Source organism: Mauremys mutica, chromosome 24 (assembly GCF_020497125.1).
Source record: "Mauremys mutica isolate MM-2020 ecotype Southern chromosome 24, ASM2049712v1, whole genome shotgun sequence".
NCBI classification, from domain to species: Eukaryota; Metazoa; Chordata; order Testudines; family Geoemydidae; genus Mauremys; species Mauremys mutica.
The window spans coordinates 12,845,362-12,858,035 of NC_059095.1; the positions used below are offsets into that span (position 1 = coordinate 12,845,362).

Here is a 12,674-nt window from a genome sequence, read left to right on the forward strand (position 1 = left end):
CTGGCTCACCCGGCCAGCAGCTCCCAGCCCCACTGCCATGGTGCCCGCCCCACATGGCTCCCAGAGCGCCAGCTTGGGCCATTAGATGCCAAGGGCTGGGGCTCAGTCCCCGGGGCACCGTTAGGGTGAGACCCACATCGGGGAGAAGTGTCACAACCCCCCCAGTCAAGCGCCGGCAGCAGGATCTTTGGCACCAAAAGCACATGCCTCTGCCACTTGAGCTCCCGGAACAGCTCCTTCGCTGGCAGCAGTAGTAGGCTCTTATCCCCTAGCGGGACCAGCCACTAGCTGGGTCTCCACCTCACTCAGCCAGTGCATTACAGAGCTCCGTGCTCGGGGGCCCAGTGTCAACACGGAGAGGTGGGGTTTAGGGGTCAGTCAGGACTCCTGGGTTCTCTTCCACACGTTGGCACACGCTCGCTATGCAACCGTAGCCGCAGCCCCGTCTGTGCCCACGGGTACCCCGATGCCCTAGCGCAGGGGCTGAGTCGCTGCCCTGAGGGGCGGGAGGGGCGAGGCTGTTGTGCTGGGGAAGGTGGGAGGAGGCTGGACGCGCAGGGGATGGCTCCAGTTTGGGGTCACTCCAGACAGCCCCGCGGATCAGTGCTCCGAGCCGCGCTCGCTGCCGCGGGTGAGTGCCAGCAGCCTTGGGCTGGAGCCTAACAGCAGCGTCTGCCCGGCGAGTGCCACCTTTGCCAGCTACAAGGAGGCACTGGCTTTCCTCACCCCCACGAGCCCCCCACGAGCCCCGAGCTGGGGAAGAAAACAAGCCCAGAGGGCTGCCTCCCAGAGCAGCCCTAGAGGTAGATTCTGCAGCAGGGACCCTTGGACACAGGTGATGCCCCATCCATCCAGCGGCTTCAACCGGCCTCCTGTCCCTGTGCTCACTAGCTGCTGGCGCCGACTCCCTGCCCTGCCTTCCCCCCAGCCCCGCCATGGCCCTGATCCCTCCTTTCCTCCCCATCTAGTGACCCCCACCCCCAAAATCCCAGCACTAACATGACATTTGCAACCATTGCTCTGCTCGCCTGCCACACCCCTTCCCCTGCCCCAGGCCGGCTGGGTCTGTTTCAAAGCCAGGGCCAGCTCTAGCGATTACTCTGCCTGTGCAGCGCCTGGCACCACGGGGCTCCATCCTCTGTGCAATAACAGCTGCACACACACAGCCTGGGGCCGGGCTCACTTGTGTGGCCTCACTCCAGCCACTTCCTCGCTGTGCAGTGGAGATGGTGCTGGGCTGCCACTGAAAAGGCCTTTTATGCTGGTAGTTGGGTGCAAACTCCTTGAAACTGGCAGGCATAACAGCTGCCTTCATTCAGGAGAAAGGTAAGAAACAAGCTCCTTTATGAAGCAATCAGAGCGACAACCCAAAGCACAGGCACGTGGAAGGCTGGAGTAGGAGGTGCACCAGGGGCTTCCCAGGGATCAGATAAAACACAAGAGTGGGAGACTGATTAAGTTGAGAGAAGCAGCAGAAACACACGAAGGAGCAAAAAGCCCCAGGCAAAAAGCCAAGAGGGAGTTTTTGGGCAGAGTGCTGGCTGAGAGGGGCTTGGAACTGTGACCAAAGAAATGGTCTCCTGCTGTTTGATTCCTGCAGTGTGCAGGGAAACAGGACTTTGTACATCCCCTTGTAAACAAACAGGATTCCACAAAGGAAGCACCAGCCTTCACCATCACTGTCCCCTCCTGAAGGCCCCGGCCTGTCGGTGAGCCAGCCGGAGCAGTCGGGAGCTACAGCCGGAAGGAGCGAGTTCGGAGCCGCTGGGGGCCCATGCGGGGTGAGTGTGGGGGAGGGTGTCTCAGTCTAGTCCCTTTGTCTCAGCACCATGGGAACCACTGGCCCCCTTGGGCTGGGGCTCCGACCCGGCTCCACGGGCTCGATTCTCCGGGAGACGCTGGGCAGCTGGTTTGCGTTAGCAGCCCCCCTCCTGCACACGCAGCACGTTCCCCGAAGGAAAGTCATTTGGGGCTGTTTACACGATTGCACTAATCCCCCCTGGGGCGTTGTTTAAAGAGACTTGTTTTCAGCTCATCTGCTGTCAAACAGCCCTAAATAATCCCGGCCGCTCGCTGTGATGGACGCCTGGATTCCGGCCGAGCTCCTGCGCCCGTCCCGGGACGCTCACCAGCCGTTTCTTTCCATTTCCTCCTTGGAGCCCGTGTCCCAGAAAGGGGCGACAGGGAGTAGCCCGAAGCCGGGTCACAGGCAGGCTGAGGGTGCCCGGGATGGGCGGGGGGTCAGCGTGGGACGTCCAGTCCTCCAGGGGATCTAGCGGGGGCAGGATTTTAGGGGCCGTTCGGAGCAGGTCAGCTCACCTGCCAGGAACCGGTCGATGAATCGTCCGCCACGGCCACACCGAACTGCCCGAGTTCCCTGAGCGCTGCGACCCAGCCTCGGGCGGACGGGCTTGGGCCGAGCAGGGGCCACGCACAGCTCAGCCATTGGCGCCGGAAGCCTGGGAAAGCTCGGAGCCCGACTGGAGCCGAGATCGCGCCAGGTTCGTCAGGCTGGATCTTCTCCGCAGGATTCGAATGCCTGGGGGGCTGTCTAGCACCCAGACGCCACGGTGAGGGGCGCCAGCCAGAGCAATTGGGGTGGCGAGTCCCCAGCAGGCTGCAGCCCTTGGCACGGACCCAGGAGCTGGGGGTCTGGCCTGTGGGTACGAGGGACAGCGGCGCCCCGCGTAGGGCCCTGGGTGAGAGAGGAGGGTGTGGCCGCAGCCTCTCCCCTGCCCCCCCCGCATGGGTCCAATCTAGCCCTGGGGTTTGGCTCAAGGACCTGGCCAGCGTCACCTTTGGCCGCCTGCCTGTCTGGGCGGGGCCCCTCCCTCACACGAGCTGCTCCTCGAGCTGGGGGCTGGGGCGCGACTTACACAACGCAGGCCCGGGGGCTCGAGCGCAGCAGGGCTCTGGGGGGGGACCTGTCCATGGGGTGGGGGGTTCTGGCACTAGCCCCAGCCCAGAGCAGTGGTGCTGGGTGCTGCTCGGGCCAAGGCCAGCTCCCTGCGATTGCACTAAGTAGGCCCAGCAGGGGAGGGTCCTATCCCGCTCTGGTTCCCAAGCCCCGTGGCCTGGGGCCCGGCTTCCCTCAGGGGCTGGAGGAGGGCGGCTGCTTCACTCCTCTGGCCTGCTGGGATCAACCGGCCAGCTGGGGGGCTGGGGGAGCCCTGCTGCAGCACCGGGGGGCCGACACCGATGCCCCTGGCTTGGTCCAGGACCGGCCCCGGCGGGTCTGCCCAGTTAACGTGCTGGACAGCGCTGCCTGCGCTTACACAAGGCCTTTAAAACGCTTTATGAACATCCACTGGCAAAGTCCCGTGACCCAGGAAGTCAAGGATCAGGACGGATGGGGAAACTGAGGCAGGGAGCAGGGCAGTGACTTGCCCAAGACCATGCCCGGGGCTCAAGCCAGGCTAGAGGGCTGGACAAGAGGATGGAGAGAAACTAACTGAGCAGAAATCTTTGCCGGCTCCCCGAATTTGTCCCCATTTTAAAATCCGATTCAGGAACCTGGGGAAATTATTCCGCGTTAGGGTGGGGTTCGAATTGAAACCGCTAGCGCAAATCCAGACTAGCTCCCCATGTGGACACACTCATTCTGCAGCCCAAGTGCCTTTTTCTGCTTTAGCGTAACCCCCTCTGGAATCAGCGTCTCGTTCCAGGGAGCGATTCTGGTCCATTTCCCCACGCAGACAAGGCCTGGGTTACATCGGGGCAAACCCACCCTCTTCACTCAGTTCCGTTAAGTGGATTTTTAATCTGCAGTTGGGAGGTTTCAGTTTCGACCCCAGTCTGGTAAATCTGTCCTTGAACAGAACCACTCGGCCTGGCAGTAAGACCCCAGGGTCCCTTTACAGGGCAATCCAGGGCTCATCAGGTCCTCCGGCGCCCAGCAGCCCTGACATCCTCCCGCTCCGGGTCTCTCAAAGCCAATGATCTGGTAGTGGCAGGCTGGGTTGGCATTGGGAGCAGCTTTCCTGGGGTGAGCTCTGTTCTGGGGGCCGCTCCACCGGATACATGAATCTTTCTGAGCGTCCTATGCCAATGAGTCTGAGCATCATGTTCTGGCTGCCCCAGGCCCGGGCGGTCATTTCATCACCAAGGGACACCTCCTGTCTGAACGCCCGTATCACTGCAGCTCGAGAGAGCCAGTGGAGGAGGGAGGAAAGTCGCGAGGGGAGAGAGCGCAGTGTGGGCGGCTCCTCTCTGCACCGAGCGAAGGCGCAATGGCAGCCTGGCTTTGCAGAGCCCTTTCAAAGGGTCGTGTGCAGAACACGTGGCTCCACGGGCCCCCAGGGGAGTGGGCTCAGGGAGCCATTGTGGCGCCCTGGTTAGGCACCAGTTTGGGGTGGGAGCGGATGTGGGGGAGGAGGAGCTGCCGCTGAGCCAGCCCCCCCTGCCCAGCACCCCGGTGCCATTCTGCCAGCTCCAGCCCAGCCCAGCCCCGCTCCTGCAGACGGGGCTTGCCCCCGGTGTGCTGTTCTCCAGTGGTTCGCAGGGGTGGGACTAGCCGGCTCCTCCTGGAGGCCCATGGTCTGCGGTAAACCAGGACTCCCCTGCTGCCCCCAGAGGTGTCACCTGGGGTTGGAGAGCAGAGCGGCGCCTGGGGAGGCCGTCAGAGCAGCTGTGCACAGGAGTCACTTATTGGTTCTGCATCTTTTGGAAGCAGCGTCTCTGCGAAGTGCAGGATCCCTGGCGCAGGGACCCGGTTTCTGGGCCGTGCCGCTGGTTCAGCTTTTCCAGCTCCTTGCTGGTGTTTAGAGGCCACATTGACCAGGTTTTCCTACCATCACTGGCTCTCACCCTGCTCGGTGCACCCCTCCAACACCGGTCTGCACCTGCCGGATTTGCTCGGCGCAGCCCGGCCATGCAGCCACCTCTGGGCTGGAGCACAGCACGGCCACGCTGCACGGCAGCCCAGTGAAGAAGGAAGGAGGCTGCTGCATCCAAGTGCCCCGCAGGGGGAATTCCACCTGGGCACAAGGCAGCTGACTCCCGCTGGAGATGCAGCGCGTCCACCTCTTCCTGACAGGGGCTCACACTGCTCTGCTGACGCATCACTCACAGCAGAGCCAGAACTGGTTCATTTACACCGGGGCAAAGGGGGCAGAAAACGCTCCCACGGTGCCAACGGTCCTGCCCGTTTCGAGGGGCCCCTGTGTCAGCCCGGAGCCGGAGCTCATCCTGCACTTGGTGATCCTCCGTGGCACAGCGATTGCAACACACCAGGCCCCGTGGAGGCGGGAGCGGAGCCGGCTTTTGACCATATTCAGCCGCATCTGCCTTAAATCGAGCGGCATCTGCTTCCATTTATGCCGCCCCCCTTCCCCATCGGGAGGGATAAATAAATCCTGGCGCTGTTGGAATAAATCCTTCCCGTAAAGGCAGTGGGCTGAATCCGGCCAGGTGCCGCGTGTGCCCCAGGGAAGTCACGGGGAGGAACAGCTGATCCACACCGCTGGAGCCAGCGGGGAGCAGATTGCGGCCAGGCGGGTGGGCTGCAGCTGAGGGCCGGACAAAATGGATTTTTTGAAAAAAATGGGCAAAAGTTGTTTGAGGTCAAAACAAAAACAACATTTTTTAACAAAGCAAAACATTTTAAACCCCTTTCGGCTCAAGGGAAACATTTTGTTTACAAGTCGAGCGTTTAAAAACAATTAAAGGGACTTTTCAAATGAAAAGTTTTTGAATAAAAAAATCGAAACATTTGTTCAGATGGGGGCAGGTTGGTGTCTCCAACCTAAACGATTTGGCAGGTTCGGCATGAAGCCGTGAAACATTTCAGAGTCACCGAAGCTGCATTTTTCCCCAGAAAAAAATGTGTCCAACAAATTTCCCACAGCTGCAGCTGCAAATGCAGCAGGAATTTGACCACAACACCACGTGTCTGCCTGTGTCATAACGGCCCTGCCCTGATGTCTCAGACCCCAACTTCCCGGGCCTAGTTCTGATCTGACATACTCGGGGTAAGTCCACTGGCGGCCGGATCAGAAACAGGCCTGTGTCTCTCGCAGGCCGAACTCCCCTGAGCAGGAGGGGTTGGAAATCCAGGCTGCTGAGATTCTACCTGTGCAAACAGCGGGTGACCTGTGACCCCCAGCTCCAGGACGGAGGGGCAGTGGAGTTAATGGTTAGAGCAGAGCGGGCCAGGATGCCTGGGTTCCATTCTCTACTCTGGCATGGATTCGGCCTGTTCATTAAGCAAGACTCTTAATTCCCTGTGCCCAGCTCTAAACTGCAGCCGATCGGCACCGGTGACGTCCCTGGGCACGTGGGGGGTGAGAACTGATGAGCGTCATTTGAAAATGTTCACAGCTCCTCCAGCCAAGCAGCCAGTGCTGTTTGGCCAGCGAGCTCTTTGGGGCATGCTAGGCGTGCATGCACCCAGCACAGCCCGGCCCCTGGCATCTCTGGGTGCTGCCGCTATGCACGGCGATACGACGAACAACAGGGGTTTAGAGGGATTTCCAAAGCCAAACCTAGCTGGGAGCTAGACCCCAAGGTCAGGCGAGCGGCCCTGATGGAGCAAACGCCACACATTGGGCTGGCCCCTCCCTGGACCCCCAGCAGCCCCTCTCGGTCCCACAGGCAGGGACTGGTGCGTTGATTCCTGGAGTCTCCTGCCCTTCCCTCAGTGTTTGTGCAGCTGAACTTCGGGGCCCGCGACCGGGGTCCCCCGCGTCTGAGAACGTGCTGCTCAGGGAGCAAAGACCTGGTCGTTAATGACCCAGCGAGGGATCCCCATTCGCCGAGGAGCCCCCGGCTCCAGGGGCAGTCCAGGCTCACAGGATAGAAACCAGGCTGAGGGATCAGGTGCCCGAACGTCTCGTGGCGAGGATGCAGCACCTCGTTAGCGCCGCTGCGATTCCCCGGCCGCCCCGTCTGGAATTCGTCAGCCTGGCACAGTCCCCAGAACGCGCGGCCCAGGACGCTGGGCTGCCAATCGCTTTGCAGGGAGGTTGATGCTGCAAGTCGTCATCTGGCTCACGGCTGGGGAATGTGAGGAATCCAGGCTGAAGGCTGAGCTGAGCCTGGCCGCCTTGTGAAATGACGCCTGCCGGGAGAGGCTGAGTCCAGCAGCTGGTAGCTTCCCCCAGCCCACGCCTTGCCTCCTGCTGCGGGCGGCTGGCACGGCAGGAGCACGGAGCGCAGCTGCTGACTCACCGTGTGACTTTGGGAAAGTTGCTCCCCGCTCTGTGCCTCAGTTTCCCCATCGCCACAATGGGATCAGGGACAGGGGCTGCGAACAGGGAGTTTGGAAGGGGAGTGGGAAGGGGGCAAGGTTCACTTGCTGTTCTTTAAAACCTCTAAACTAAACTACATTCAAAACGTCTTGATTTCAGCAAAACCCTTTCACTATCACTATCACTATCACTAGGAAGCTGCAGGAGACAATGCAGAAGCCCAGCAGCAGAGTGGGGGCTACCCAGTTTATTGCGCTGAGTGTAGCATGTATGATTACCTGCCCTGTGGGCGGGTGGCATATGTGCGCAGTCGGCGCAAGGAGCTCCTGGCCCTCAGAGACCATGTACGGGCTTTGGAGGCCAGGGTGGCGGTACTGGAGGAGCTAAGAGAGGCAGAGAGGTATGTTGATGAGGCTTTCCGGGACACTGTAGAATTGTCCCACCTCCGCTCAGACAGCCCCTGCGCTGTTGAGGAGGAAGAAGGGCCCAGGGAAGCAGAGCAGTCAATGGGAGCAGAGGGAAACCTTCCCGTAGTTGGGACCCTCCTTCCAGATGGTGCTGGGGTTGCCTCTCGCACTGAGGTTACCTCTCCGGGGAGGGAACTCCAGTTTCTAGGAAAAGGCAGGTGTTAGTAATGGGAGATTCGATCATTAGAAACGTAGATAGCTGGGTTTGTGATGACCGGGAGAAACGTATGGTGACTTGCCTGCCTGGTGCGAAGGTTGCGGATCTCTCGAGGCATCTAGACAGACTTATGTGTAGTGCTGGGGAGGAGCCGGTGGTCGTGGTACATGTAGGTACCAATGACATAGGGAAGGGTAGGAGAGATGTCCTGGAAGCCAAATTTAGGCTGCTAGGGAAGAGACTGAAATCCAGAACCTCTATGGTGGCATTCTCTGAAATGCTCCCAGTTCCACGCGCAGGGCCAGGTAGGCAGGCAGAGCTTCAGAGTCTCAATGCGTGGATGAGACGATGGTGTAGAGAGGAGGGGTTTAGATTCAATAGGAACTGGGGAAACTTTTGGGATGGGAGGAGCCTATACAGGAGAGATGGGCTCCACCTAAACCAAAGTGGAACCAGACTGCTGGCACTTAACAGTAAAAAGGTTGCAGAGCAGTTTTTAAACTAGGAGATGGGGGAAAGCCGACTGCTGCAGAGGAGCACATAGATCGGACAGAGACTTCTCTTAGAGGAGAGTCTGATGATAGAGAATCTCCAGGTTATAGTCAGGAGCAGAGGACGGAAGAGGATAATGTAAGGGCTGGATCAGATGATAAACAGTCACATAAAAAAGAATCTGGCACATCAGAAAAGGGCAGACAAATAAACAGGGGCAAGTTTTTAAAGTGCTTGTACACAAATGCCAGAAGTCTAAATAATAAGATGGGTGAACTAGAGTGCCTGGTGATAAAGGAGGATATTGATATAATAGGCATCACAGAAACCTGGTGGACTGAGAGCAATCAATGGGACACCATCATTCCGGGGTACAAAATATATCGGAAGGACAGAACAGGTCGTGCAAGAGAGTGGGGGGGGGGGGAGTGGCACTGTATGTGAAAGAAAATGTAGAATCAAATGAAGTAAAAATCTTAAGTGAATCCACACGTTCCATAGAATCTCTATGAATAGTAATTCCATGCTCTAATAAGAATATAGCATTAGGGATCTATTATTGACCACCTGACCAGGACAGTGATAGTAATGATGAAATGCTAAGGGAGATTAGAGAGGCTATCAAAATAAAGAACCCAATAATAGTGGGGGATTTCAGTTATCCCCATATTGACTGGGTACATGTCACCTCAGGACAAAATGCAGAGACAAAATTTCTCGATACTTTCAATGACTGCTTCATGGAGCAGCTGGTAGAGGAACCCACAAGGGGAGAGGCAATTCTCGATTTAGTCCTGAGTGGAGCGCAGGAGCTGGTCCAAGAGGTAACTATAGCAGGACCGCTTGGAAATAGTGACCATAATACAATAGCATTCAACACCCCTGTGGTGGGAAGAACATCTCAACAGCCCAACACTGTGGCTTTTAATTTCAAAAGGGGGAACTATACAAAAATGAGGGGGTTAGTTAAACAGAAGTTAAAAGGTACAGGGACTAAAGTGAAATCCCTGCAAGCTGCATGGACATTTTTTAAAGACACCATAATAGAGGCCCAACGTCAATGTATCCCCCTGTCATAGGTCTCACCCCCACTTAGAGCTGTTGGGTTCCAAAATGGGGACCTGCCTGGACTCCTCTAAACTAAAATCCTAGTTTAGATCTGGTAAAAGCTGCCACCACCCACTAATGTACGTGTATTGGGACACAGTCCCCCAAACTTCCCCTGGGGAACACAGATTCAATCTCCCTGACTCTCTACACACAGGGAAGCAGCCCACTTCCCCCCTCCCTCTCTCCTAGCCACTCTGGAGAGATTCAACCCTGTGAATCAACCTCAGGAGGAACTCACTCTTCCCCCCTCCCCTTCCCTTGAATCTCCACAAGAGAAGGAATTAACCAAGTCCAAAGAAAAGAATTTATTAAAGAAAGAAAAAAAGTACATTCTCGCTGTATTAGCAAGATGCAAAAATACAGGGTCTAAACTTATCAATCTCTGGAGAGAATCCCCCCTCCTTTCTTTCTCAGTAAAAGCAATAACAGTACAGAATTAAAGAAATTCTATAGCAAAACACAGAATTGCAAATACAGAAATAAAAGTATAAGAATACTAGTTCCTTGCTAATACTCACTAGCTTGAATAGAAGAATTTATTGCAGAAACCTGGGAGGACTTGATTAAGATGTCTGGACTCCCTCAACTCCCAAGAGAGACTCACTAAAAAACAAAGAGCAGAAAAAAAACTTCCCTCCACAGGGATTTGAAAATACCTTGTCCCTGACTGGTCCTCTGGTCAGGTGTCCACAGGTACTGCTTGTTAACCCTTTACAGGTAGAAAAAAACCTTAACCCTTAACTAACTGTTTATGACACGCCCCCCAAATCGCCAACAGTGGGAACCACTGGCGGTGATTTCCTCCTAGAACTGTACAATAAACAGATTAATAAAACACATGCAGTATTACATTCACTACTAAGCATGTAAACATGTCAAGAACACTTTTTAACCACTTGATTCTGGGAAACTTTCCCGAGAGAGTGCATCAGCAACTTTGTTGGAAGCTCCTGAAATGTGTTGAATTTCAAAATCAAAGTCTTGGAGAGCTAAACTCCATCGGAGAAGTTTTTTGTTGTTTCCCTTGTTAGTATGAAGCCACTTTAGCGCAGCATGGTCGGTTTGTAGCTGGAACCGCCGTCCCCAAACGTATGGGCGTAACTTTTCCAGGGCATACACAGTGGCGTAACATTCCTTCTCACTGACGGACCAGTGGCTTTCCCTCTCAGACAGTTTCTTGCTGAGAAACACGACAGGATGGAAGTTTTGATCTGGTCCTTCCTGCATTAGAACTGCTCCTACCCCACGTTCAGATGCATCGGTGGTTACTAGGAAGGGTTTGTCAAAGTCCGGGGCCCTTAGCACAGGGTCAGACATGAGCGTCGCCTTAAGCTGGGTAAAGGCTTTCTGACACTCATCAGTCCACTTAACTGCATTTGCCTGGGTTTTCCTGGTCAGATCAGTTAGTGGGGCAGTGATTTGGCTGTAGTGTGGTACAAATCGCCTGTAATACCTGGCCAAGCCTAAGAAGGATTGGACCTGTTTCTTTGACCGTGGGACAGGCCACTGTTGGATAGCCTCCACCTTGGCCTGTAGGGGGTTTATGGTTCCTCGACCCACCTGGTGCCCTAGGTAAGTCACTCTGTTTTGGCCTATGTGACGGAGCGATTCTGGCGGGATCCAACTGAGAGTGCCAAATCAGGACCAATTGCTTAAACTGGGCAGTCACAGCCCTAGGCTGGGGTTTTTCCACCTCTAAGGCAAACCAAACCAGCCAGACAAAAAGGACTTTGGTCTCACCCCACTGGCTAACCACAAGTCACACGAGCAATTTCCTTAGACACTCCAGTCTCCCAGTATCACCACCAGTGCACTCGTCCTGGGGATGAATGGTTATGAAAACCAACACCCCAATAAAAGAAAAAGGTTCCCTCGATCCCAAAGGACCAAGCCCCAGACCCAGGTCAATATACACATCAGATCTTACCCACAAATCACGCTGTTGCCAATCCTTTAGAATCTAAAATCTAAAGGTTTATTTACAAAGGGAAAAAGGTAGAGATGAGAGGTAGAATTGGTTAAATGGAATCAATTACATACAGTAATGGCAAAGTTCTTAGTTCAGGCTTGCAGCAGTGCTGGAGTAAACTGCAGGTTCAAATTGAGTCTCTGGAATGCATCCCCCACTGGGATGGGTCGTTCAGTCCCTTGTGTAAAGCTTCAGTTTGTAGCAAAGTCCTTCCAGAGGTCAGAAGCAGGATTGAAGACAAGATGGAGATGAAGCATCAGCCTTATATAGGCTTTTCCAGGTGTAAGAATCTCTTTGTCTTCACTGTGGAAATTTACAGCAAGATGGAGCCTGGAGTCACATGGGCCAGTCCCTGCATACTTTGCTGAGTCACAAGGCGTGTCTGCCTTCTCTCCATGGGTCCATTGTGTCCTTAATGGTCCTTAATGGGCCATCAAACAGGCTAGGCAGAGCTAACACCAGCTTGTCTGGGAGGCTTCCCCCAGAAGCACAGCACAAACTTGAAATACAGACAGCATAGAGCCAACATTCATAACTTCAACTAAAAATGATACAGACATATAGACAGCATAATTATAATCAGCAACCCAGAACCTGGTCTTAGACACCTTATATGACCCCCTTTACTTAGGATTTGGTGCCACTACAGGACCTTGGTTGCAACCCATGTTCTATATGGTCCCCATTTATATCAATAACGTCACACCCCCAACGCAAAATTGATGCAGGAAGGGATGACAAAACATCGCAGACTGCATCCCAAGAGCCCCCTTTCCTTGGGTCTGTCTCACTACAGCTAGTGTTGGGCTAGAGGCCGTACCAGTGTATAACCGAAATGGTTTATCAAAGTCCTGTTCAATAACATGAATGGATCTCTTTACAAACTTAAGGTATAACTTGGTTAGCTTTTGCAGCATGGTTCCTGTATGTTTCAGGTGATCTTGCCAAGAGCTAAAGAAAACAGCTACTTTATCCATACCAGCTTTGGCCAATGTTTTGAACCCAATTAACATTAAACCAATGTAGATATTGATGTTGTTCATAGTACAGGACTTTTGGCATTTAGCCATGAACGCAATATGGTAGTGTGCCTCAGTTTCCCCTTTCATACAGCACATCAGGTCTGGAATGTATTTTCCCCTGTGAAAAGTTCCAACACTGTTTACAGGCATTAACTGTGAAACATCAGTATAGCAAGGCCCTTTAACATAAAGTGTGTTTTCATGTATTCCTTTCAACATGTTCAAGGGATTTTCCAAAAGATTAGGCACATTATACATTGTTACAGTTAG

The 12,674-nt window shown here is 54.8% G+C and overlaps 1 protein-coding gene across 2 annotated transcripts in view; it reads right to left on the reverse strand.

The window, feature by feature from the left end:
- The window catches only part of TBXA2R (thromboxane A2 receptor), a 79,676-nt gene that overhangs the window by 6,511 nt on the left and 60,491 nt on the right, over window positions 1-12,674 (reverse strand). The gene's annotated exons all lie outside the window — the stretch shown is intronic.